The 26876-nt window shown below is 39.8% G+C and overlaps 1 protein-coding gene and 1 long non-coding RNA gene across 7 annotated transcripts in view; one reads left to right on the top strand and one right to left on the bottom strand.

The window, feature by feature from the left end:
- LOC310889198 overlaps positions 1-26874 on the bottom strand; it is a 29496-nt gene extending 2622 nt beyond the window's left edge. The window contains exon 1 of the long non-coding RNA XR_014576449.1: positions 352-26874. This is a non-coding gene — a long non-coding RNA (uncharacterized lncRNA). The remainder of the gene's footprint in view (positions 1-351) is intronic.
- FER (FER tyrosine kinase) overlaps positions 1-26876 on the top strand; it is a 201359-nt gene that overhangs the window by 158408 nt on the left and 16075 nt on the right. The window lies entirely within an intron of this gene.

Consider the following 26876-nt stretch of genomic DNA (forward strand, 5'->3'; position numbering starts at 1 on the left):
AGAACTCTATGGTCACAGTATGTAGGAAAAAAACTGCTTGAATTGTGGCTTCTTTGTGTTACCATATTGTGAGTAAATAAGCAATAGAGTATGCATGTGAATATATTAACTTGAGGTGGGTTAACCTTAGCTGGTCACCAAGAAGAGGGAGAAAATACCTTGTGTGTTGAGATAAGGACAGGCAGATTGTTCACTGATTACTCTCATGGGCAAAACAGACTCAACTTGGGGAAGATTAATTGAATTTATTGTCAATTGATAACAGAGTAGCATAGTGAGAAATAAAAGCAAACTAAAAATACCTTCTCCCCAACCTCTCCTTCCCAGGCTCACCATCGCTCCCGACTTTACCTCTACTCTGCTTCCCCCTTTGCCCAAGCAGTGCAGGGGAACAGGGGAATGGGGCCTGTGGCCAGTCCCTGATGCTTCGTCTCTGCCGCTCCTTCTCGGTCACTCTCTGCCCCTGCTCCCCGTGCGGTCCCTCCCACGGGATGCCGTCCTGCCCGAACTGAGCCTGCAGGGGCTGCCCGCAGGCAGCAGCTCTTCAAGAACTGCTGCCACATGGCTCCGTACCACGGGGTCCATCCATCCCCCAGGAGCAAACTGCTCCAGCACGGGTCCCCCACGGGTGGGCGGCAGCTCCCCCCAGACCCCCTGCTCCTGCGTGGGCTCCTCTCCACGGGCTGCAGCTCCGGCCCGGGGCCTGCTCCTGCGGGGGCTCTCCATGGGCCGCAGCCTCCTCCAGGCCACATCCACCTGCTCCAGCGGGGGCTCCTCCACGGGGGGGGCTGCAGCGTGGAGATCTGCTCCGTGTGGGACCCACGGGCTGCAGGGGGACAGCCTGCTCCACCACGGGTCTTTCCCTGCACATGCCGCAGGGGAACTGCTGCTGCCTGCCTGGAGCACCGCCTGCCCTCCTGCTGCAATCACCTGGGGGACTGCAGGGCTGGTTCTCACTCCTCGCTCTCCCAGATGCTTTGGCACAGCAGTTTTTTCCCATCCTTCAGTCTGCTCTCCCAGAGGCCCAACCAGCATCACCCCCTGGCTTAGCTGTGGCCAGCTGCAGGTCCCTGTTGGAGCAGCTGGAGCTGGCTCTGCTCTGACATGGGGCAGCTGCTGGGCTCTGCTCACAGAGGCCTCCCCTGCAGCCCCCCACTACCAAAACCTTGCATGTAAACCCAATGCATAATATAATGGTTCCCACATTAATGATATTACTTGAAGTGCTGTTGTCTTCTTTTGCCTTCATTTATTTATTTATTTATTTTATGTTTTGTTTATTTGTTTTATGATTGTCACATTGCTTGCTTCAGGTGCTGTTAGGGCAGATTTTGTTTGCCAGTGGTAATTTCTAGCACCAATTATCTTTGTCATTTGCTAGTTTTCTTGTCAAATACTACTTTACCAAGGCATCTATTAATAGTAGTGCAAAACAAAGTTGTTGTTTAACTATGGTTGTTCTAAGGCTTAAATTAATAATGAATATTTACCAGAGGCTAATTTAGTATAAGACATAATTAATTCTGCTGTTACGCAGTTTGTAGTGGCAAGTTGAAGTTTCTTCATATAAAATAAATAAGCAGAAATTTACTTTTTCTTTCTGTGAAGTGCTTTTCTTTTGATAAGGCAATTATAGTGTTTCATCGCATTTGTGAGTAATTTCCTTTAGATTTCATCTTACCTCTAGGCAACATGCAATCTTTATATCAGCTGAATGTTACCCAGGATAATCAGCTATGGTCAGCCAAAGATAGTCCTTTATATTCATATTTAAACTTTCTTAAAGGATTCAGTGAGATTGATATTTCCATTTTATGATAAACTTTCTTAATTATTGAGCTTGAACGTCATCTTTTCTGTGTTTTCTGTTAAATGGGAAAGATATTCTCTCAGATTTCAGTATGTCACATTTCCTAGGATTGTGACTTGAAATATCATAAAGAGATGGATTGTTTGGGCATGTTATTGCCTAAACAGTATATAAATTATATAGATTAACTTAGATAAACTAAAATTTAAATACCTAAACTAAAGACAGGTAATAGATAAATTGTTTAGCTTGTTATTGCAGAATCATTTTTTAGACTTACTGTTTAAAAAAAAATACATTATTTTAAATAAATACAATGACCATATTGGCAATTAAATATTGTATTATAAATATCCGTGGTGATAGAAATCACCAATAACCACTAATACAAGGAAAGCTAAAAAGTCTATTATTTCTCACAATAGTTAGAAACGTTTAACATTCCACTGTGGCATTTTGTGTTGCTACATCTAATTCTTCAGTTAGCAACTGGAGCTTGAATTTACTATTAGAAGGTAACTTATTTCTTCTAATCAACAGCGTTACTCTCTGCATTGTATTTTTGAGGAAGCATGACTGTTTCATGTATTTATATATAAATTACACATGACGTGAAATCTTAATTTAACACTAGTGGATTTGTTTCTTCTCAAGCTGCTCTGGTGAATGAAGTCCTTTGACTGGGGATGAGAGCAGAACAAGGTTCCCATTCAGACTGCCTCTGTCAGTCCACCCCAACTGTTACCTGCCAATTGTTTGTTAGATTTTAGAGATGCCGTGGCAGTTAGGGTTTCTTGGCTTCTAAGCTCTCTCTTTTTACTTAAGGAAAGCGTAAGACGTTGCCATGTGTGAGGTGGAAGTGACACTCACTGCACTTATATCTGGGAACACCCTTTTCCCTCTTTCTGAACTGTCTGCATTCAAATGAATGACCTTCAATAGGTAGTGTCTATAGTTGGAAACACCTAAGTCTTACATTAAGTTCATGGTACTGACTCATGTTTTGATAGTTTGAGGGTGGGGAAAACATTGTACTTTTGGCATGTGTGCAATACGCTAACTAGGTTACTATTATATACAATACTCAGACATTTCTACCTCATATCTTTTTAGTTTCATAGGATTCATTTTTACAGTTCCACATACTCTTAACTTTCTTTGCTCTGAACAAGAATTTTAGTTTCTGTGAGCTTACTATTGAACTTTAAGAGGTAGAATATGAAATTCTAGTATGCCATCAGACATGTTTCCTCCACATTTTCCTAGTTTGTGCAATCTAGGTTCTTTGAGTAGGAAATGAAAAAAATTGCAAATAAGTTTGAAATTCCATAATTTCTTCCAGAGAGGAAAAATGTACTGTAATGTTGAACAATTTCAACATTTACATACTCTTTCAGAAATAGGTCTATTACCTACTTTCTTATCCAATATACTCCTATTTCTTAAACAATGGTTTTTGATTTCATTTAAAAACAAAGTTTGGAGAGCATTGTACCTTTAATAGTAATACTTAGGAAGAAATGGTAAGGTGCGAATCTGAAAGTATCAAGAGGTATCAAGGGAAATCAGTATTCAACCAAGGGTCCTAACCTCCCACTGAAACTGAATAAAAAATGAAAAGCTCAGACATTTTACAGACAGATGAACTTTTATTCCGTGCATTAGAATTAATTTGCTGTTAACACAGTCCGTCTGGTTATTTAGAATAAAATAGTGGCTTGCTTGCCATCTTTGTGGTAAGAATTTTACCAGTAAATTGTAGTGAGAAATTAACTGAGCCCACAGACCAAAGTCTAATTGCAGGAGATGTTGCAAAATGGAGTGTGTACATTAAACAAAGCTTTGAAATTAACAGAAAAACTGTCATTGAATTCAACTGGATAGGTTGTCCTTAGATGATAATGACTGCTCTTGCAAACCTTCAATACATGTTATTGTCAGGAAGATACAGTAGTAATTCTCTGTTTACTGTATTTCAGAGTTCAAAGTTTCATATTAAATCTGCTCAGAAAGTTGAGATACCTTCTTGTTCAAAACCATCAGATTCTAAATATATCGTAACCAGGAGATGCAGGCCATATTTATAGCTGATTATACTGCTGGTGGTGTTTTTACAGTTTTTTAAAAGAAATGTTTTTGATGATTTGTATCAGGCAGAAAGATGTACTGCAGGATAACATTTTTACAGTGGGTAAAGGATGCATTAGTGCTAAACGATGAACAAACAATTAGATCATCAGATAAGACAAAAGCAGAAGTAGGTGGACTGGGGAGAAGAGGAGGAATGTAGTCAGCTATTTGCCAGTCACCTTGGAAATGGGATACAGGATTTTTTTTTGATCATGGATCATTGACCAGAAGTCCGTGCATCAGTGTTTGTTTAGCAAAGCCAAAGTATGCTTTAATGTGCATTGTTTTCTTTTCTTTGGAATGTGAAAGTTTTTATTTTTTATTTTTTTTTCCTTGTACCAGAAAATTCTAGTTAGTATTTCCAGAAGACAAAATATATGTTACATTAATATATTATGTATTGGTTTCCTGATGCTGATTCTTGACAGTACAAAGAGGAATGTAACCTAGTTGTCTGAGACAGGAAGATACTTTAATTCTAATCAAAATCTTTTAGGCTATATGTCAGTGGTAATAAAAAATAAATTTGCAAAGTACTTTTTTGAGGGGAATATACATTTTCCCATTTTCTAATTTTTTGTACAGATGCACACATATATACAGACACGTATGTGTATATATATGCATACAAGGTTATAGCTATTTTAGGGATTTGACAAAATGTTTAACCACTATTTTTACAGATAGTGCTAATGATTATATACCTTACTGTAGTGTAGTTGTTCCCTGTACCTCAGGAGGCTTTTCAGGAGTGCCTCAGAACTTTACATTGCAGTATTTTTATCACTGAAGTGTTACATTCAGTGTAGGTATATGTCTGTGTACGTAATGAAAAAGAGACAGAGAAAGAATGTAAAATGGATTTTAGTGTGCCTTTGTGAAAAAAAACATTAAGTTTATGCAACTGAAAAACAGTGTTTTACAGAGGATATTATTCTGCATGATTCATAGATGGTCTATAGTTCTGCCTATCAAACAACCAAGAAAATACTGGTTTCCAACTTACCGTTCATCTTTCTTTGAGAATCAAGACATTTTTTCATAAACCTGAGAGAAACTTAGGTGAGGTTATGCATGTTCAGCTCAGTTCAAAGGTAAATTCAGTTTCACTAGGTATTTCTCATAAAAAGATTCTGAACAAATTTAATGTATCTTAAAGGGATCACACTTGCTAAGAATGAGTAAAATAAAATTTACAGTAAGCTAAGTGCGTGCTATGTTCTCTCACTTTTTGTCATTACTCTAGGTTTCATCCTCTTTCTATCTTGCTTGGCAGAGTTATAGTGTGAGGATATGCTTTTATGAAACATTTTTATATAACTGTGAGTATTGATTGAAATAGGGTCTTACTTTTTGTCAAAGGATATTTCAAAATCCCTTATGCAAGGCAAGAGGCAGTGAAGAAAGCTTTATTGGCATGTTAACTGATTTGGAAGATTGAGAGAGATCATCAAGGTACATGGAGCTGTAAGAATTGTTGAATCAATGTTACAGTATTTTGTTGTTCACAGATAAAAGCTGAGTCACTCAAGACTGACAGAAAAAGCTCCTGGCAAAGCTGGGTGTCGAATACTTCATCAAGTCTCATGGGTTCTGGGAAATAAAAATAGATCAGTGAAATAAGGGCCAAGTCCCAGTTTTGCAAAACTATATATAGGAATTAGGATGGTAAAAAAAGTAACAATACTTGAATTGGGATGGTAGAATAAATAACAATACTTGATTAGAAAGTCTTCCTGTTTTTAGATTAATTTCTGGGCAGGATTTTTGAGATTCGAACGATGATTAAGCTTATAAATGCTTAAACAAGTAGTTTTTAACCTTTCTGCCTATGAGTATCACTTCTTAATAGCTGGTTATAAACAGTTCCATTCCCATTCACTAGCAAATGAATTGGCTGTCCTTCCTATTTGTTATCATAGACCTTCCTGACTTCTCATTCACTGCCAGGAAGCTACCCTTTCTTCCCATTGTTGCTTGTTCAGACAGTCTTCTGCACATGATTATTCAGACTAGTTTCTTACCCTTCTCCCAAGGGCACGTATGGAGTTGTGAACCCGCTCCCTTGTCATTTGCTTTTACAGGGACCACCTCTGCCTCCGTCTAGTATTTCACGTAATCCTTGTTAGAGCTAACATAACTGCTAACATGAAAACTAGTCAGAGATGCAAGTTTAATGTATTTATAGCTTGAAATGATTAGAGATCATCATGTTCCTGAACAGAAATTCTGAATATTGTGAACATGGATGGCAGAACTGAGATGACAGGATCTCCCATGCTGCTGTTGTCATTATTTTAGTTGAATTCAAGTGTGAAATAATATTACTGTGGTTACAGACATATTTATTTATCCTGGTTATTTTTAATGTGTTTTAATTTTCAAGAGCTTGTTTAGCTTCTCAGTGTATATCATTATTCCTCTATAACACAGCTGGACTTCAATAGTAAATTAAAATAAAGTGTTTATATGTTTATAAGTAAATAACCATCTTTCCTACCACAAGAGAGCATTATAATCTTCAGAGAGTGTAAGGCAGAAGGAACTCAGAAAAATCTAAAAGTTATGGCAGATTTTTCTATGTAAAATATAAAAATATCTTCTTTCCTTCAACGGGCAGTTTTTGCATGTTTTAACTACTAAGTAACTACTAAACTGAAGTCCTTCAGCTTCATTTTGGTCAGTGTTTTATAGCAACTGATGTGTGGCTTGACAGTCTTTTAGATTTGAGAACCAGGATTTTTCTATAATAGTTTTAATCAATTCTTTAAAACTGCTTAGCTCATCTTTACTGGATTTTTGAGCCCCTTGCAGTAGATGTTGTCTAAATGTGGAATTGGAAGGTGAAGACATCATCAGGCACAACGATGTAACTCAGAAATACTACAAGAAGGAGCAGAAATAATGTGGAGGCTTCTGTGAAGGGCTCTGATGTGCAGCTATGCTGCTGACATCTGCCTAGGATTGGGAAAGGGCAAAATGGTATTCCCTAGGAAGCCTGCAGTTGAGGAAACCCAAATTTGTACCACAGCTTGGCTGCACAATTTAGGACCATATTTTGCAAACAAAAACAGACTACGTCTGATGACAAGTAAATCTCTGTAACTGCATGTAATGGAAATCTGAGGAGCCTCATCACCAGCTACTTCAGTCTGTTTATCTGTTTCTCTTGTACTGAATTACTTGCTAATGTAGAGATATCTGTGGGGGACAACTCAGATCCCGTTAGGCTAAGATCATAGCTGCAGCTGCTGACCTAATCTGGAGATAAAAAATAATAATAAAAAAAGAAGTCTTTTTCATGTATTTCCCCTAAGATTCTAGACTACATATACAACTTTTATTTCACTGATGAATTGTATACTTCTTTTATATTCTGATATGTATATTCAAGACACAAATTCATTTTTTATCTAGCATACTGTATCGTTCATGTCATCTTTTGCTGAGATACTTAAAGCTTTGGAATAGGTACCCACATACTGGAAATTGGTAAATGAAAAAAAAAATAGACCATTCTATAAGGTAGCAGAGCAATTTAACAGAATGCTACATGCAGCTCTTGACACTAATATTAGAAAGTGGTAAATAAAATTCGTAATTTGGGGGGGAAGTAAGAACATAGGTGAAAACTCCTAGTTAGAGAAAACTCAATATTAAAAATGCAAAAGAAAAAAAATCCTGGTTGATTGAAGTAAAAATTGTTGTAAAAAAAAAAAAAAGTTGAAAAAAATCTATTATCGTGAAATTACATTGTGTAAGAAAAGAAAAATAGTCTGATTAGGGTGACCTAATAACAAAATTTTTGAAAACAGAAGCGGAAGCTTCCATCACTTGGAGAATATGTTTCTCTAGTAGCCATAGTTGCCATGGTCACAGCCCACAAACACAACCATGTGCTTCCAAAGGAAATTAATGCTTTAATTCTTTACTGGAAAGAGGGAATTTACTTTGTTCTGACACCAAGACAATTCTTATGCTCCACTTTTCCATGTGACTCCCCCATGTTAATTCAGGTTTGCACAATTCCTCTCAAGAGACTATATCTGATTTTAGAGAAACTAAACAAAGTTAGAAAAAATATAGTCGAATGTTTGATCATATTCAGCTTAAAAACAAATCTTGAAATCCTGATTTTCCATTAAATTAGTTAACTTTAGTGGAGCCAGGTTTTAAGTTTGTGGCTAATATTTACAGGTAATAGCTAGTTAAAAAAAAAAAAAAGTCATTTACTGGTTTTAACTGTATGCAAAGTACTTTATTTCCTTTTGTTGTTTTTGTAGTTATATATGGGAAAATAGTGCCAAATTCATTAGCTGTTTTTGTTCCAGCCAGTATTCTTTCACACTTTCCAATCTACAGTGAGCTAGAGACAGGTTTCTTCCCAGGGATTTGCTGTCATCCTGTTCGTGGTTTAAGTAATCTGAGTTACGTTTGACTTATATTTCTAAATGACACTTAGAGAACTTTAGTCTTTTGAAAGCTGTGTATTGCAATGACTACTCCATGCACTTTACAGTGTATCAGCCTTGTTTCCTCTAAATATTCTCCTAAATGAAAAACTATAGCTTAACACTTTTCAGAGAAACAAAGGTCCTGGAGAAATACGAAAAACATATATTGCCATTTCCAGTCATTTTTGTATTCTTCATTATTGTGCTTAATCATTTAGTTTGGTATTTATTTTGTTTCTTGCCTCATAAATGTCAGCTTGACAACAATAATAATCTGGACTTTCTGCTTTTAAATTGTACTTACATCCTTTACCGTTGGTTCTGCCCTTCATTTTATTTGCTATAATGTCATCTTTTTCCATTTTTGTATATTTTGGTTTCTCTTACTGCGGAAGGTCTGTCAACTTTGCTGCTTATACATACAATCGTAGGCAGTGTCATTAGTGAGCAGGAGAAAGTTGCATTCCAAATCAAAGCTATAAATAATTATGATTACCTTTGCTACTTTGTTATGACTATTAATTTGTCACGGTTAAGACAAGATTGCCGACAAGATTAGTTATGATAGTAGGGCAAAATATTTCTTATCTCCTTCTCCAACTCATCAGGCCATGAGCACATGAACTTTTTACAATGGAAAAGGAATCAGCAAAGCTAAGCCATGTAAAAGAAAGGAAGTTTTGCTACCAGTAAGAACTGGTAGGAAGTTACTGCATTGTTTGATGAGATGAGCTGTAGATACGAGGAAGTTGTGTCTCAGAAATTTTCTCTTTGCATTGCAAACACAATGACTCATAAGCAGAGAAAAATTGAAGGCAAGTAGAACCCTGCAAGAGCTGTACCTGAGGCAGTTATTGAGTAGTGTGGCAGAAATTAAAAAAAAAAAAAAAAGGTAAAAAGGTGGGGGTGAGGAGCCTTGTAAGCTAATTCAAGAATATAGAGTCAAGGTGTATATAGAGACAAGGTATTGCACAATATGTCCAAATGTTAAGTATCAGGAAAGAAGAATGAGTTCTATTTTTTTTTAGTGGAAATTTGTTTCTATTGAGACAGAAAAGTAGATATTATTAAACCAGCACTCACCAAATCACAAAGTGGTTGAGTCTGGCAGGGAGCTCAGGCAGGGCCACTCAGAGCAGGGTGCCCAGTACCACGTCCAGGGGGCTTTTGGAGATCCTCAAGGAGGGAGACCCCACAGGCTCTGTGGGCAGCCTGTGCCAGTGCTTGGTCACCCGCACAGTAAATCCGTGCTCCTGGTGTTCAGACGTGAGCACAGGAGCATGTGTCCCATGTTTCAGTCTGTGCCCATTGCCTCTCGTCCTGTCACTGGGCACCTCTGAAAAGAGCCTGTCTCTGCCCTCTTTGCACTGTCCCTTCAAGTATTTATATACATTGCTAAGATCTCCTCTGAACCTTCTTTTCTCTGGGCAACGAGAAGTCCCAGCAAATGTTTGTATTTAGGCTTAATTTTTCAAAATATCTTCATTTATGTTTTACAGTTTAAGTCTAATTTTGTTGTTTCCAACAGGTTTTTCCCAACCTTTCTTTCTTCCATTTTTTTTTATTTCTTTGCCCTTATTGGTGTTTGTAGCAGCTCCTAATTTGCTATCATCTGGAAATTTAATTAAATTGCTATTTGACTTTTCCTTCAGATCATTAACAAAGCTGATAAATGAGGACAGGCAACTTCACTACATTGTCTTGTGACACTTTCTATAATCTTCTAGCAAATTTCCAAAATACGTAGCAGTATCCATAATCTCTTTCTGCAGAAAGATTTTAGAAGTTTAGCAAATGCTTAGCTGAACTTTGCTTATTTATTTTATAACCTTTGCCCACTGCAAATGCTAAAATAAAGGTAAAAATTTAAACAGTGAAGAGGATCATGTGTATCTAAAGTGTAGTGATATAATTTGTGTGTATGTGTGGAAATATTTCAGAATAATAGCCAGGTACAGTAAATCAAAAGCTCTGCAGTAGTTTTCTAATACTTAATTCTATTCCCATCTTTAGATTAAGCACAGGAAAGTGTTTCCAGCACCTCTGAGTTCGCAGAGGGCATGGGAGCATTCCAAATCCATTGGCAATCAACACTATACATGAGTGAGCATGCTTCAACAGAGACAGACAATAGCCAGAGGCAGGGTGGCTTCTTTGAAATAGAGAATACTGGATGTTCCAGGAGAAGGACAATCTTGTAGCAGATGATTTAATGAAATAGCATTGAAGGTTCGGTAAGAGAAGAAGGGTGTTGTTCAGTAGGTGATGGACTTAGAGCGCTTGGATTTACTAACATGTAGTCCTTAACCCTTCCCGGCTATAAAATCTTCTTGTGATGAATGTGCATGTACATGTTAGTTCTTGCAGTTTCCAAAAGTTACCTCTGCCATCCAGTCAAATTTTTACCTTACTAGATACGGAAAAAAAAATAAATGTAATAATTGTTTTAAAATATAGATGATTCTTCTCTCTGGTTTTGGTATTAGTTTCCTTTATGTCTTTCTCTTAAAAATTCAAGAGGCATATTTTCTTAATGTCCTAGCTACAAAAATTGAACTACAATACAACCCTCTTGTCTAGCACTATTTGACTCTACTACTACTCTGCTTTGTCTTTTCCTTCTAAGCTCTAATCAAGCCCGATTTATTTGGTTTCTTTCTTATTCCTGTATATTATTTCATGAATATGTAGCCTCTTGTACCTTAGTTATGCTAAATGCTTTGTATCTTTTTACTGTGATTATTAGCTTTTCATTTTTTAACTTCATTAAATAAATTGTCTTGGGCTCTAATGCCTATATAATATTCAGTCAACTAAAAACATGAACTTTAGTCCAGATTCATATGTTACTTCTGAAATCTTAATCCATACTTGTCTGCTGGTAGGAGCAGACACATTTCAGTTATATGAATGCATTAGAGCTAACAGATTAATCCACAATATAACATTGTTGGTGTTAGCTGTTGAAAGAGCGCTAGTGGCTAAACTTTTTGCCTGCTGTGATGGCTTGACCTTGCCTGGCTGCTAGATGCCCACGCAGTTGCTCTCTCAGCCTCCCTTCTTAGCAGGACAGGGAGAAAATATGATGAAAAAAAAACCATGGGTCAAGCAAGATAAGGACAGGGAGACCACTCACCAATTACTGCCACAGGCAAATCACCTTGGGGAAGACTAATTTAATTTATTGCTAATTAATAACAGAGTAGGATGGTGAGAAGTAAAAGCAAACTGAAAAAAAACCTTTTCTACCCTCTTCTTAACAGGATCAACTTCACTTCCCACTCTTCTGCCTCCTTCCCAATAAGCAGAACAGGGGGATGGGAAATGGGACTTGAGGTCAGTTCATAAAACTTAGGCTTTCCTGCTCCTCTCTCACATTATTCCCTGCTTCAGTGTGGATCTATACCACAGGTTGCAGTCCTTCAGGAGCAAGCTGCTCCAGCACGGGTCCCCCACGGGTGGGCGGCAGCTCCCCCCAGACCCCCTGCTCCTGCGTGGGCTCCTCTCCACGGGCTGCAGCTCCGGCCCGGGGCCTGCTCCTGCGGGGGCTCTCCGTGGGCCGCAGCCTCCTCCAGGCCACATCCCCCTGCTCCACCGGGGGCTCCTCCACGGGGGGGCTGCAGCGTGGAGATCTGCTCCGTGTGGGACCCATGGGCTGCAGGGAAGTCTCTTCCTTGGCACCTGGAGCACCTTCTCCCCCTCATCTCCACTTACCTTGGTGCCTGCAGGGCTGTTTCTCTCACATTTTGTCATTCCTCTATCGTAGCTGCTGTTGAACAGCATTTCTTAGCCTTTCTTAAGTCTGTTGCCATGGAGGCACAACCAGCATTGCTTACAGGCTCAGCTTTGGCCAGCAGTGGGTCCATTTTGCAGCTGGCTGAAAGTGGCACTGTCTAACCACAAGTGGGACAGCTCCTTGTCTCTCATCACAGAGGCCACCCCTGTAGCCCCTACTGCTACCAAAACCTTGCCATATAAACCCAGCACACCTGCCTCAGGTGAAGCTTTTAAATTTTAAAATACCTTCTTTTTCATTGAGACCTGAAAAGCTCTGCAGATACTATTGTGCTCATTTGTCTTAATCTAGTGAAAAAGATGAAAAGACAGATACTAACCTGTATTATAATTATGCTTCTGAATTTTATGGTTCCTTGGGTGCTTGTGATGTTTTTCGTTGACTTCTCATGCTCTACTTTCCATTATTAGTGTTAAATTGTTTTAAACTACATGCAATGTATAATATTAACATTAGAAAAAAAAGTTAAACAGAAAGAAAATTTGATCTTCTAAAAAGCTTATTCATTAAATCAGTGCTAAAAATTACACAACTTTTGACATTTTCTTTAAATGCAGCCTACAAGCTTTTCTATCAGTGATGTATGATAGACAACAGAGATAGTTTGTCTCTTCAGGTATTATCAAGTTTGTGAACAAGTTAAACCAGTATTTAATGCCTCTGTATAGAGAAATCGATAATAAGTTGACATTGTGCTACAGAATAGAATATGTAAAACATTCAAAACTTAATTCAGAATTAAGAACTGAGAAGCCCTCCTTGTATAAAAGGGCAAGGACAGTTACTGCAGCAAGTTTTGTACCATCAAGTAGGTTGATGAACTCCATGATATTATTACATAAAGAATGTATATAATGCATATAATCATATGCTCTGCTGTCGTGTTTCATCTTCGTTGCTTCTATGAATGATATGGTACATATGGAAACTTTTACTTGAATATGGTGTTTGCTTACTGGGAACAACTCAATCTATTTGTACATCTGATTTTGGAAATGGAAGATGTCTCTGTGAATTTGAGTTGCAACTTTCTTGAGCAAAGAATGAAAACTTCTGATCCATCTTGGATAATTATCCATCTTAGATACTTAAAGAGTTATCCATCTTGGCTGATTACTTTCTGGACACTTAATTTTCTGTATAATTCAGTTGAATATCAAATAGGTTTTTGAGGAATATTAAAAATGTTATGAGAATCATAAACTTATCCATGTTTTTGCTTAAAGGTAAGGATGAGGAAAAGGCAGAGTCATTTAATGGTTTTTGGTTTTTTGTTTGTTTCATTGTTTTTTGCCTCAATTTTTAATCACAATGACAGATCTTGGGCTGCCCAGTTGTCAGAGTTGGAAGGACCACAACTAGGGGAGCAGTGACTTCTCATCTGTGGTAACAAAAATTATAAGCTGAGATTGTATCAGCTGGGTGTTTGTAAGACCATGGGGCCTGATGGGATTCACCTCAGAGTACTGAAGAAGTCAGCAGATGTTATAGCTGGACCCCTTTCAATAACCCACCAAAGATCTTGGGAATCTGAGGTCTCCCCACTGACAGGAAGTTAGCCAGCGTAACACCGATCTACCAGAAGGTCATTAGAAAAGACATAGGAAACTACAGACTTTTTGAGTCTAATCTCAAGGGGGAGGTCTTGCAAAGGGACCTAGATACACTGGACATTCATTGGTGGCATGAAGTTTAACAATGTAAATGCTGGGAGCTGCCCCTGGGGCAGAGCGCTGCCAGACACAGGAACAAGCTGGGAGTTGAGTGGCTGGAGAGCAGCTCAGCAGAAAGGGACCTGTGGGTGCTGGTGACAGCAGGCTCAGCATGGCCAGCATCGTGCCCTGGCAGCCAAGAGGGCAAACTGCATTGTGGGGTGCATAAATACAGCATCACCAGCCAGTCAAAAGTGGTGATGCTCCCACTGTATTTAGCATTGGTACGGCCTCACCTTGAATATTGTGTGCAGCTCTGGGCTTCACAGTATAAATCATAAAATCACAGAATGGCTTCATTTGGAAAGGACCTTAAAGATCACCCAGTTCCAACCCCCTGCAATGGGCAGGGACACCTCTCATTAGACCAGGTTGCTCAGGGCCTCATCCAACCTGGTCTTGAACACCTCCAGGGATGGGGCATCCACAGCCTCTCTGGGCAACCTGTTCCAGTGCCTCACACCCTCTGAGTGGAGAATTTCCTCCAAACCTCTAATCTAAATCTCCCCTCTTTTAGTTTAAAGCCATTCCCCCTTGTCCTGTCATTATCTGATTGAGCAAAAAGTTGCTGTCTTATCTTTTATATAAGCCCTCTTCAAGTACTGAAAAGCTGCAGTGAGGTCACCCTGCAGCCTTCCCTTCTGCAGGCTGAACAGCCCCAGTTCTCTCAGCCTTTCTTCATAGGAGAGGTGCTCCTCTGGACCTGCTCTAGCAGATCCAGATTCTTGTGCTGGGGGCCCCAGACCTTGATGCAGCACTCCAAGTGGGGCCTCACAAGGGCAGAGCAGAGGGGGACAATCACCACCCTTGACCTGCTGGCCACCCCTCTGTTGATGCAGCCCAGGATGCAGTTGACCTTCTGGAAAGCAAGTGTGCATTGCTGGCTTCTGTTGAGAGGACAATAAATATGATTGTAAGACACTTTGAAGCATCCAGAGAAGGGCAACAAAACTGGTAAAAGGGCTGGAAAGTATGTCCTGGGAGGAGAGGCTGAGGACAGTTGTCTGGTCTGGAGAAAAGAAGGCCAAGAGGCAACCTTATGGCTCTCTGCAACTTCCTGAGGAAGGGAAGGGGAGAAGGAGGTGCAGGCCTCTGCTTCCTGGTAACTGATGATAGGACTCATGAGAACGACACAAAGCTATGCCAGAAGAAGTTCAGACTGTACATTAGGAAAAATGTCTTTACCATGAGAGTGGTCAAACACTGGAACAGGCTTCCTAGTTGGTGATTGATGCCCCATACCTGTCAGTGTTCGAGAGGCTCTTAGTCAATGCCTTCATTAATGTGCTTCAGCTTTTGGTTAGCCCTGAAGTGGTGAGGCAGTTGGACTTAATGATCTTTGTAGGTCCCTTCCAACTGAACTGTTCCATCCTATTTGTACCTACTGTACTCTAACGTTCTTTCAAGACTGTAGGAATGGTTGCATGGGATCCAGTAGTGGTATTTCTGTGTGTGCTGCTGTTGGGGATTTCTGGAATGTGTTTTCCAGTTTTCAGTTGCCCTAATAATATAGGATTTCCATAAAGTTACTTATCATCCAGTGCTAGCACTATCCAGATTCTTAGTTTTTGTTAAGACTATCACTAGAATTGTTTTTTGTAACTTTTTTTCTAGAATTGGATTCTCATAGTCTAACCCATAACTTTTTCAGAAGTAAGGAAGCTAGATAGTTTATTGTACAGTTGTCCAAACTTAATTTGTAAAGGCCTTAATTTGTAAAGGTTATGTAGATCTTTGGTTCTCCTTTGGGGACGACTACCTGTAAGTTTAGCATTACTTTAAAATTGTAGGGAGCACTTATGTACCCACTTAAGTTGTTCATGTTGGACAAAGATAAGGTAAGTTTTCCTGAGTAACAGAAGAAAAAAAATGAGATAAAAAATAAATTGAATTGCAAACCATTGTTTCAAGAGATAAATGAAGTATAAGGGGGGGAAAAAATGACATTAGACATTCATAAGTCTTACATTTTGCTCAGCTCATTACATGCAATCAGAATTGCACAGGAAGAAAGGGTTATAAAAATCTAAAAATCTACAGGGACATCAATGCAAAGAAGATTATTATAGACTAAAATGACTATGATTCTGTATTCATCAAAATAATTGTTCAGAAAAGTACAAATAATAACTATTATGTTCTAAAAAAAAGTTGAGAAACAAGGCTGATGAAAAACATGTAGATGCTGCTGATAGGAATGTTTCTGTTCTAAAAGCAGACATTCCTCAGAAAGAGGAAAAAGGTGGGAGGAATAGATGATGTATAGATTTATTGTTTCATTTCTGTCTTTATAGTCTACTAGTTCTATGGTATTTGGTTCTCTTCAGGGGAACTCATTGTCTACCATGCCCATCTTTCCCTCTTTCAAAATAGTTGGTATGGAAACCTTGTCATACTAGGAAAATGGAGGATACCCAATAACTTTCCTGAGTGAATTTCAAAGAAGGTAAAAGTTTTGTAATGCGTCAGTTTGTATAGTCACATCTCTGAGCTGCAAACAGCAAATTTCCATTACTTTATTTTCCTCCATTATTACCTCTTTAGTGGGCAGGTGCCCCATATTGTGTGGTAGGAACCTGGGATGCATCCCAGGTAAAAATGTACCCAAAGCAGAAAGGGTGATCCTCAACTGTGTATTCATCCATACTTGCAGCATCTTTAAAACACGTAGCACCGCCTCCCAATATCTACTGAGCATATTTTATATTTCAATATAGCTTTGTTATTTTGTAGAAATCTGATATTTAGGAATAGTTTCTTTTGCATTCCATCAATTTCTAGTTAAGCCATGCATTAATTTTAATGTTTAAGGTTTATTGGCTGTTATTTTTTTTCCTGTTTTCTTTGGCCTTTATTACTTAAAGTTTGTCTTTTGATTAAAGTGAACTTGGTAAGCTTCATTCACAGATGGATGTTCACCAAGATGTTAGAAATTGTTTTATCTGATAGCTCTAACCGCCGTGACTATGAGAGTGAGCAGGGCAGTGCGGGTTCTGTGGAAAAAGTCCATTTTTAGATACAAGCCAGTTATTGTGGTGTTGTTCAGCTACTGGATACAGTTATTTGTGGTTTGGTTTCTAACTTTTTTTTTTCTCTTTTAAGCTGTTTTTCCAAATTTTTAAGTCTCTTACCTGCAAGTTGCAAAATACTTCAGAGAAAGTAATTGAATGTCACTTACTGCTGTGAGGTGGAAAAATCTACCTATTTTGTAGTTGAGAAAAGCTGGGCAATATTGAAAACTCTGGATAGTAAGCAGAACACTAGACATTATTAAGAACTCACTGCTGCATCTAACTTGGGTCTTCTCTGTTTTCCTAGCCCTGTTCTTCTCTGAGAATGAAGGTGGACTTGTATTATATGAGGAACGGAGAGAAGTGATTATTATTATTACAACTTGTACTGGGTCTGGCTGGGATGGAGTTAACTTTCCCTGCAGTGCTGTGCTCTGCACTTGTAGCTAGAACAGCATTGGTATCACACCAGTGTTTTGTCTATTGCTGAATAGTGCTGACAAAGCATTGGCTCTCTACAGCTACTTGAAAGGAAGGCGTGGGGAGCTGGGGGTTGGCCTCTTCTCACAGATAACTAGCGATAGGACAAGAGGGAATGGCCTCAAGTTGCGCCAGAGGAAGTTCAGGTTGGAAATTAGGAGACATTTCTTCTCATAAAAGAGTGTTCAGGCATTGGAACGGGTTTCTCAGGGAAGTGGTGAAGTCATCGTCCCTGGGGGTATTTAAGGACAGGTTTGACCTGGTGCTTAGGGACGTGGTGTAGTGGGTAACATTGGTAGTAGGGTGATGGTTGGACCAGATGATCTTGGAGGTCTCTTCCAACCTGAATGATTCTATGACCGTATTATCATGGCTCCCTCTAACTGCCCAAGCCAGTTGCCTGGGGGTGGGCAAGACATGCGGGTGCCAAAGCAGCTGACCTAAACCGACCTAAGGGATATTATGTGCCATATGGTGTCACACTCAGCAATAAAAGGGAAGGAAGGGGAAGGAGGGGGTGGGGACTCCCATTTTGAAGACGTCTGTCCTCCCAAACAATCACTACTCGTATTGATGCCCTGATTCCTAGGACATGGCCAAACATTGCTCATTGATGGGAACTAGAGAGTAATTATTTTTCACTTTCTCTTTGCTTCCACAAGGCCTTTGCTTCTTGTTTCCCCCTTCCTTTTCCCTTTAATTAAATTATCCTTATCTCAACCCATGAGCCTTTTTTTTTTCTTTCCAGCCTACACTCTCCGAGTGAGAGAGCGATTGTGGTGGAGTTTGGCTGCCCAGCAGGGTAAAACCTCAGCTCATCACTGTTTTCTTAGAATTCTCCAGTGTTCATAGTGATATGTGAACTAATGTGGAGAAATCAATAATACAAAGTGTAAAAGGGGGAGGACAGCATAGAACACGTACGAGGTGTTTCTGACCTTCTAATACTTTTCCAGTCTGTTATTAAGACACATAATTTTGACTGTGTTCATATATAGCAAAAGGAGCACCATGTGAGCATCAAGACAGTTTTGAAATAGGTATATTTTGACTTAGTTGGCTAGCAACCACTGAACACTACCTAATGTGGTTGAAGGAGAGGTAGTGTCTATGGTCCACAAAGAAATTGCAGTTTCACTTTTAGACCTGCCACTCCTTCTTTTTTGATCAGGTAATAGACTATTTTGGTTGAATTAAATGTGCAGAGGGGATAAACTGATCCTGTTCACTAATTAATTACTTGTTTTTGTCACCTAGGAGTGTTTTAACTGCATGATCCAGGGAGGGGCTATAAAATGGCTAATTAGTTCGGTGAGGCAGTCTGTCCTGCTGCTTTAGTAATGAGTTTACACTTTTGTTTTAATTGATGGAATTCCATTCAAATACTAGGTATTACTTTCAGTGTATTTCCTCTGGGGGGCGGGGGAAGGGGAGCAGAGTCCTTAGAGAAAAGCTTATGTGGTTTATTTCTTCACTGACAGACATGAATCCAGATGGTAACAACTCCCAGCACAGAGGAATTGCCTCTACTTCCTCTTTAACTTGCTATTGAATTTTTAGCAAAAGGCTTATATGATCTCTCTCTCGCAGATTCAGCATATTCAACCCATGTTAGTGATTTGTAGTCAGTGCCCTGTTTGCATTTAGAGGAACTGCTTAAAACTCAGATCTCCAATTTACATATTAATTTTTATTCTTTAGTAGTTGGAGGGAAGGCATTTGTTTCTAATAGCAATAGGAACTTGCATAATCATGGTATTAAATAGTGAGAGTCATAGCTTCTCTTGTAGAAACGAACTTGTTCTATAGAGGCTCAGTGTAATTTGTTCCCAATTTGTACACCTTTCACAATGTAAAATAAGGAATATTTGCTGATTTTCTATGTTAAAGAAGATATATATTGAATTTATGGAATTACTGAAGCAAGTAGAAAGTGCTGCATGAGAAGAAAAGCAATGCCCCATGTAGAGAGAGACACCTAATGCAATTATATCTGCACTGTTTCAGGATGTTTGCTTTAGGTATCATTATAGAGAAGAAAGAAAACAAATAGAACATACTCACTTTCTTTATGTATGTGTTTTTTTAATGACTGTCTAGAAAGTTAGATGAATTACTACAGATATTTAACATTGAAGTTATCTGTAATAGTGTGTAATAGTGACTCTTCACAGTTGTTTTCTGTTATCAGCTCTCTATGTATACAGTTTTCAAGCAAATGCTTGAAATGTCATCTATCGTATATACTGACTCTTGAATGAAACCCTATTCTGTGTACTTCATATGGAAGGTTAAGATGCAAAGGGTATTTGATGAGCACCATAACAGTATTATGCTAGAGCTGTTTCCTTTTATCCGTAGCAAATTTACATGAATTAGAATCCTGGTAAGTGGAAGAAAATTAAAGCTGTAACTTACTAATTTAAAGCAATGGAAGTAATACTTTCTGATATCCTGACTTATTTCAGATTATAGCTATAAATTCTGTAATAAATCATAGTGGCCATAGTGCAATTTTGGTTATTTTGTCTTGTTTCTGGGCTGAAAAATATGAATATCATCTTAAAGGAGACCGTCAGATACGAGGAGAAGCAATGAAGAAGCTGTATGCAATATGTCAAAAAATCACAGCAACCCCTCAGAATAAAAAAGGAAAGCATGAGGTAGCTAATGTAATAATGTTTTTTAAGATGCTTTTAAAAATGCAAATACAACAAATTACTGAGGATACGAAGCAGATGTAAAATGACAGCAAAAATGCTAACAAGATACCCTAATTTTGAGGGCATTTATAAGCCTTAGGAATGAAATAGCAAATGTTAAACAAATAGACAGTGTGAAGACATTACAAGTAAGAGAGCAGGGAAAAAAGATACTGAAAAATACATTTACAGTAGATGAAATTGCAGAAACTGAAGTGGCTGAAGGTGAAGCACTGAGAATGACACTGTACTCATGCTGCTTCACCCCACTGAATGGCAAGTTATTAAAAGTGCAAAGTAAAAGAACTTTTGGTGGGATTTAGCATGATTTAAATATTACTGTATCTGCTAGACATTGCTAGTTTTTATGTACTCCAAGAAACAACTCCTCACAAGAATAAGAAAAGTAAGTGTCTGAGAGAAAGATTACTCTTGATAATTATGACTTGATCACCTCTGTGATGAAATGACATCTTGGTAGATAAAGGGAGAACAGTGAGTATTGCGCACCTAAACTTCGGTAGGGCTTTTGGCACAGCATTCCATTCGAACCTCATGGAGAAGCAGCTGAAATATGGGCTGGGTGGGCCAACAGCAAGGTGGACTGAAAACGTGCTGAACAGCCAGGCCCGGAGGGAGTTGATCAGTGGTGCAGTCTCGCTGGAGGTCAGTAACAAGCAGAATATTCCAGGGGTCAATACTGAGTCCCATTTAACATCTTTGTCAATGATATCCATGATGCGTCAGCATGTTTGCAGATGACCCGAAACTGGGAGGAGTGCCCAATACACCAGAGGGCTGTGCTGCCACCAGAGGGACCCCAGCAGGCTGGAGACGTGGGCTGACAGGGACCTCATGCGAGTCAGCAAGGGGAAGGGCAGAGTCCCGCACCTGGGGAGGAACAGCCCCAGTAGCGGGTTGGGAATGGTTAACTGGAAAGCAGCTCTGCAGAAAGGGCCCTGGGGGTCCTGGTGGGCACCGAGCTGAACAGGAGCCAGACTGCGCTTTTGTGGCAGAGAAGGCCAGCGGTGTCCTGGGTGGTGTCAGGCAAAGGGTTGGCGGCAGGGGGAGGGAGGTGCCCCCTCCCCTCTCCTCAGCACTGGTGAGGGAGGCCACACGTGGAGAGCTGTGTCCAGTTCTGGGATCCCCACTGCCAGAGGGACGTGGACATACTGGAAGGAATCCAGCAAGGGACCACAGAGGTGACTGAGGGGACTGGATCATCTCCTATGAAGAAAGACAGAGTGAGTCATGACTGTTCATCCTAGAGAAAAAATTCAGGAGGTAGTCTCAGGAGAGAATCATACAATGGCTTGGATTAGAAGGGATCTTGAAGATCATCCAGTTCCAACCCCCTGCCAAGGGCAGGGATGCCACCCACTAGATCAGGTTGCCCAGGGCCCCATCCAGCCTGACCTACTTTGAAGATCAGGATGTCATGTGGGGCCATGTCAAAGGCCTTACAGAAGCCCAGGTAGATGACATCGGTCAGTCGTCCCTTGTTGGCTGATGCAGTCACGCTATCACAGAAGATCACCAGACTAGTCAGGCATGATTTCCCCTTGATGAAGCTGTGCTGGCTGTCTTGGATCACCTCCTTGTCTTGCATGTGCCTTAATATTGCTTCCAGGTGAATTCGTTCCATCATCTTCCCAGGCACAGAAGTGAGGCTCACCAGCATGTAATTCTCCGTGTCTTCCTTTCTACTCTTTTTAAAAATGGGAATGATGTTTCCCTTTTTCCATTCACCAGGGACTTCACCTGACTGCCCGGACTTCTCAAATAGGATGGAGAGAGGCTTGGCAACTCCATCAGCCAGTTCCCTCCGGACTCTGGGATGCCCGGCATTGAGCCCCATAGACGTGTACCTGTTCAGTTTCATCCAGTGGTCTTGAACTGGCTCTTCACTTAACAGTGAAAGGGATTTTGCTCCCCCTGCCCCTGCCTAGAGGTTCAGGGACTTGAGAGATGTGAGAAGGTTCACTGCCGGTGAAGACTGAAACAAAGAAGTAGTTGAGTACTCAGCCTTCTCCCTATCTGTTGTTACCAGTTCTTCCTTCTTGTTTATCAGAACGGGAACACTCTCCTTAGCCTTTCTTTTCTGAGCAATGTACCTGTAGAATCCTTTCTTTTTATTCTTTGCATCTCTTGCCAAGCTCATTTCCACCTGTGCCTTGGCTTTCCTGATCCCATCCCTGCACATGTGGGCAGCATCCCTGTACTCTTCCCAGGCCATGTGTCCCTGCTTCCACTGCCTGTGCATTTCCTTGTTACCCCTCAGTTTGACCAGCAGGCCTTGCTCAGCCATCCTGGTTTCCTACCTTCCCTGCTTGATTTCTTACACATGGGGATGGAGAGCTCTTGCACTCTAAGAAAAGTGTCCTTAAAGAGTTGCCAGCTCTGTTCAGCTCCTTTGTCCCTAAGGACAGTGTGCCAGGGGATCTCGTCCACTAGGTCTTTAAATAGCAGGAATTTCACTCTTTGGAAGTTCAGGGTCCTGACTTTGCTCCTTGCCAGGCCCATATTCCTTGAGATCACAAACTCAACCAGGGCATGGTTGCTGCAGCCCACACTGCCTCTGTTCTTAACCTCTTTAATGAATTCATCCACACCGGTGAGCACCAGGTCCAATAACGCTTCTCCTCTTGTTGGTTTGTCTAATACCTGGACAAGGACGTTATCCTCAACACGCTCCTGGAGTGCACATTTTATCAATGTGTAAAAATACCTGAAGGGAGGGTGCAAGAGGATGGACCTAGGCTCTTTTCAGTTGTGTCTGGTGCCAGGACAAGAGGCAGTGGGCATAAATTGAAACATGGGACATGTTCTCATGTTCATATCTGAACAGCAAGAGGATTGCTACAGCTGTGTGGTCCAATGATGCTTTGACGGAACCTTTGTCTGCAGAATCAAATGTTGAGTACATAAAAATACAAATGTTAAAGTATTTTCACAACCCACGATGTTTCAAACTAAGACAGTCATATATAGGCACCATAAAAATACCAGTTATCTTCCCTAGATGCTTATCCCGAGTGTTAAGTGGATAGTAGAGTTCATCTTTTCAATTAAATTTCAGTGATTCTATGATCAGGAAGTGCTTCTTTGCTATTCAGGTGACAGGGCACTGGCAGAGGTTGACCAGAGATGTTGCAGAGCCTCCCTCCGTGGAGGTACTCCAAAGCCCCCTAGACATGGTCCTCAACCATTCTGTGATTACAAAGTCCCTTAAAAGACTAAGGTGAGAAAGGGAAAGAAAAAATTCACATCTAAAGTGTTTTCTAAATTAGTGGGAGAAAGAGCATACCTGACACGTGAGAAAGCAATAGAGCAAATCTACTTAAGTCAGAAGTAAACATATTAAGGGCTTAAAAGGCTTTATTAATGCAAATGATGTCTGAAAAGTAGTACATACTGTTACAGCTTCAGAAGTCTGGGAGTTTTAGCTGAGAGAAAAAAAAAATGGTATTAATACTTGGAGACTCATAACCATTACTACTATATTTACTTTGCTCTTTGTAGTCTTACTAGTAAGTTACGTTTTATCTATCTTACAATGCATCCTTTTCTATCTTACTGTTAGTAACTAAATACTCACTATTTCATAAAATTGTACTGATGTTCTGTGGACAATATCAATGAGAATACTTCGCTATTTGATAGATGGGTAACTGAGACAAAAATAAAGAACCAGCAATTTGCCCAGAAAGATTGATGGCGGACTTGAGAGTGGTGTCCACCCGCGCAAGTTGTGGGCCATTAGCTAACCACTGGCCCTGATTCCTCTCTTGGTGCTCGTGTACAGGGTGGCAGATTGACTAGTATCATTCTGTGACCCACTGGCTGGTAACAGACAGTTTGAAAATCACTTTCCTGAAGCAAAACTGTTATACCTGTGTTTTTTTCAGAAGCTCTAGTGTTAATTTATGTATATGTATATCCAAAATGCAGTGTCACAAGCTCTACCAACTTTGTCAGATTCCAGTTTATATTCTTGGAAGTGTACTTGTAAATTCCTAGTAATGATGAAAAATGCTTCCTCTAAAATGCTGACTCTAAAAGAAATAGAAAACTGGCACATACAAACAGACAAAAACTATGTGAACTGAGTATAATCTTTGCATACAAGCAAAGATTGTGTATTATTTCTATGTATTTTCCCTAGTAATCAGACTTTTATATAAGGAATAAACCTAGAAAGAGCTCATTACTTAGGTTTTTCTAAATAACTTGTTTAAATACTAGGTCTGACTCAGGTAGGGAAGTGTTCTTGATTTTAATTAACTCCATGAATTTTCTTTCAGATAGAACTTTTACTTATTTTACTGTTCTTTACTTATTACTTTTTCCACTGCTTATGTGCATCTGTCACAAAATTTAGACTAAATGGAGTAAAATGGCCAAAAAAAACCTCATAATTAAAGTATGATTGGAACTTCAGCTATAAATTCTTGAAGTTTCATGGTGATACATTTTACTTGAATATAAGCAATAATAATTTGATTTTGTTTTACAGACCTCTTACTTTCACTGAACAGTATCACATGCTAACATCAAACTATATACCATGGTGCATATTACACATTTATGCATATCTTCAGCTGGAAATGTTGATTTTAGATGTTTTTAAGTGGTACATCTTCTCTAGCTGCAAGAATAATTGCATGCAGCATCACACTCAAGAGGCATAAATGTTCTTATTGGCAGAAATGTTCTGTGAGTCAGCTACAGTTTAAATGTTTGGATCTATTTTAATAACTACCTTGAAACAAAGGCTCTGTCTACATAACACGTAATGCAGTGCAATATCAATATGGATCAAATGATCAAAGTAGTTGTAGACATAAAAACTTTATGTATATATGGATCAAGACTTCTACTTCAGACTAAATTCACTTTGGGCCTCTGTCCTGGATGTCACCACCATTCATAGTGTTTGAAGGTGTTTGTCAGCTTCAGATAGCTTTTCAGACCCTTCTTTCTGCTTTAGGTGTGGAGATAAATTTGATGCACACCTTGTTCATTGGACATCTTCCAAAAATAATGTAGTTTCCATGCGCCAAAATCTCTCTTCAAAACCAATGTGCATTAAATGCTCAGGGGATTCACTTCAAAACTGTACTACAGCTCCAATCCAAAGCATGAAAGCTAATGTAGTTATCGTGGAATATTAGCTGTTTAAGCTGAAAACAAATACTGTAAATTTAGTTTTAAAATACTTTGCCCATGAATTGTAGGTAGTGTTACAGATTTAATTTTATTGTTTTAACACTTTTTTTTTCTCCTAAAACTTCCATATTATTTTATTACATTAAGACTGGAATAACAGTACATAGTATGTACTATTTTAATACATTGTGAAATAATGTAATGCAATAAACATATACAATGTTAATAACATATTGTTTTCAAGTATTTTTATTCCAAATATATGCTGCAGAGAAGCCACAGTATGTCTTTCTTTTATCAGGTATTACTACAGGATGTCTCCTAAGCCAAAAAAGCATATTTGAGGTGAGGGAGGGAAAGGAACGTTGATGATTTTCAAAACTTCTTATCTATCACTGAACCAAAATTCCTTTTCCTATGATACTGAGTAGTTTTTTTGTTTGTTTATTTTTTTAATTGAAATGTTAATGATAATACAGGTAAGATAGAGGCAGTTCTCTGTTTCTCAATGTCTTTCATAATTATGGGAACAAATTTTAGGCAGATGCTTCAAATTATGTTTCATTTGGCATAAAATCTGATTTGTTAATACACAGGTTTATTTCTGTGAACTTCATGGGCAGTAGTGGTGGGCTGACCTTGGCTGGCTGCTGGATGCTCACCCAGCTGCCCTCTCACCCCACTTCTCAGCAGGACAGGGGGATGAAGTAAGATGACAAAGCCTGTGGATCAATTAAAGGACAGGGAGATCACCTACCAAATACCATCACAGGCAAAACATGCATGACTTGGGGAACATTAATTCAATTCATCGGCAAATAAATTAGGTTTGGATGGTGACAGACAAAGACAAAAACTAACATGCCTTTCCCCCTGACCTCCCCTTCTCCCAGGGCTCAACTTCACCCCTTCCTTCCTGATTCCTCTACCTCTCCCTTACCCAACAGGCACCAGAAGGGGATGGGGCATGGGGGCTGTGCTCAGTCCATCCCAGCTTTGCTCTGCTGCTTCTTCCTCCTCACGCTTTTCCCCTGCTCCTGTGTGGGGCCTTCCACAGGCTGCAGTCCTTCAGGAGATGCCCAGCTGCTCTGCCACGGTCTCTCCACGGGCCACAGGGGAACTTCTGCTGTGGCATCTGGAGTACCTCCTGCCCTCCTTCTGCACTGACCTTGGGGGCTGCAGGGATGTTTTTTTCACACTTGCTCCTCACTCCTCTCTCCCACATGCACCATTTTCCCCCTTTCTTAAACCCGTTTCCCCAAGGCACCACCATCTTGTCTGCGGGGCTCAGCTGTGCCCTGCGGTGAGGCCGCTGGAGCTGTCTGGAACCGGCTGTGTCTGCACAGGGCAGCCCCAGCCTCACCGCACGCAGCAGCCCTGCAGCCCCCTGCCAGCGCTGGGGAACCACGATCAAGGCATTGATCAGGCACAACAGCCTCACCTGTGCTCATTTCATCACTGAAATGGTAACAGTGACATACTTGCTTTTACTGGCCAGTTCAGCTGTGGTAGAAATGATCTAATAATCCATTTCATGTTGTTGTTCACAGTTTCAGTGCTCTTAAGTATTTTCAAATTTGTAAAAATGTGGTGCTTTCTGTCTTGTTCTAAC

Source organism: Anser anser, assembly GCF_964211835.1.
Source record: "Anser anser genome assembly, chromosome: Z".
Taxonomy (NCBI): Eukaryota; Metazoa; Chordata; class Aves; order Anseriformes; family Anatidae; genus Anser; species Anser anser.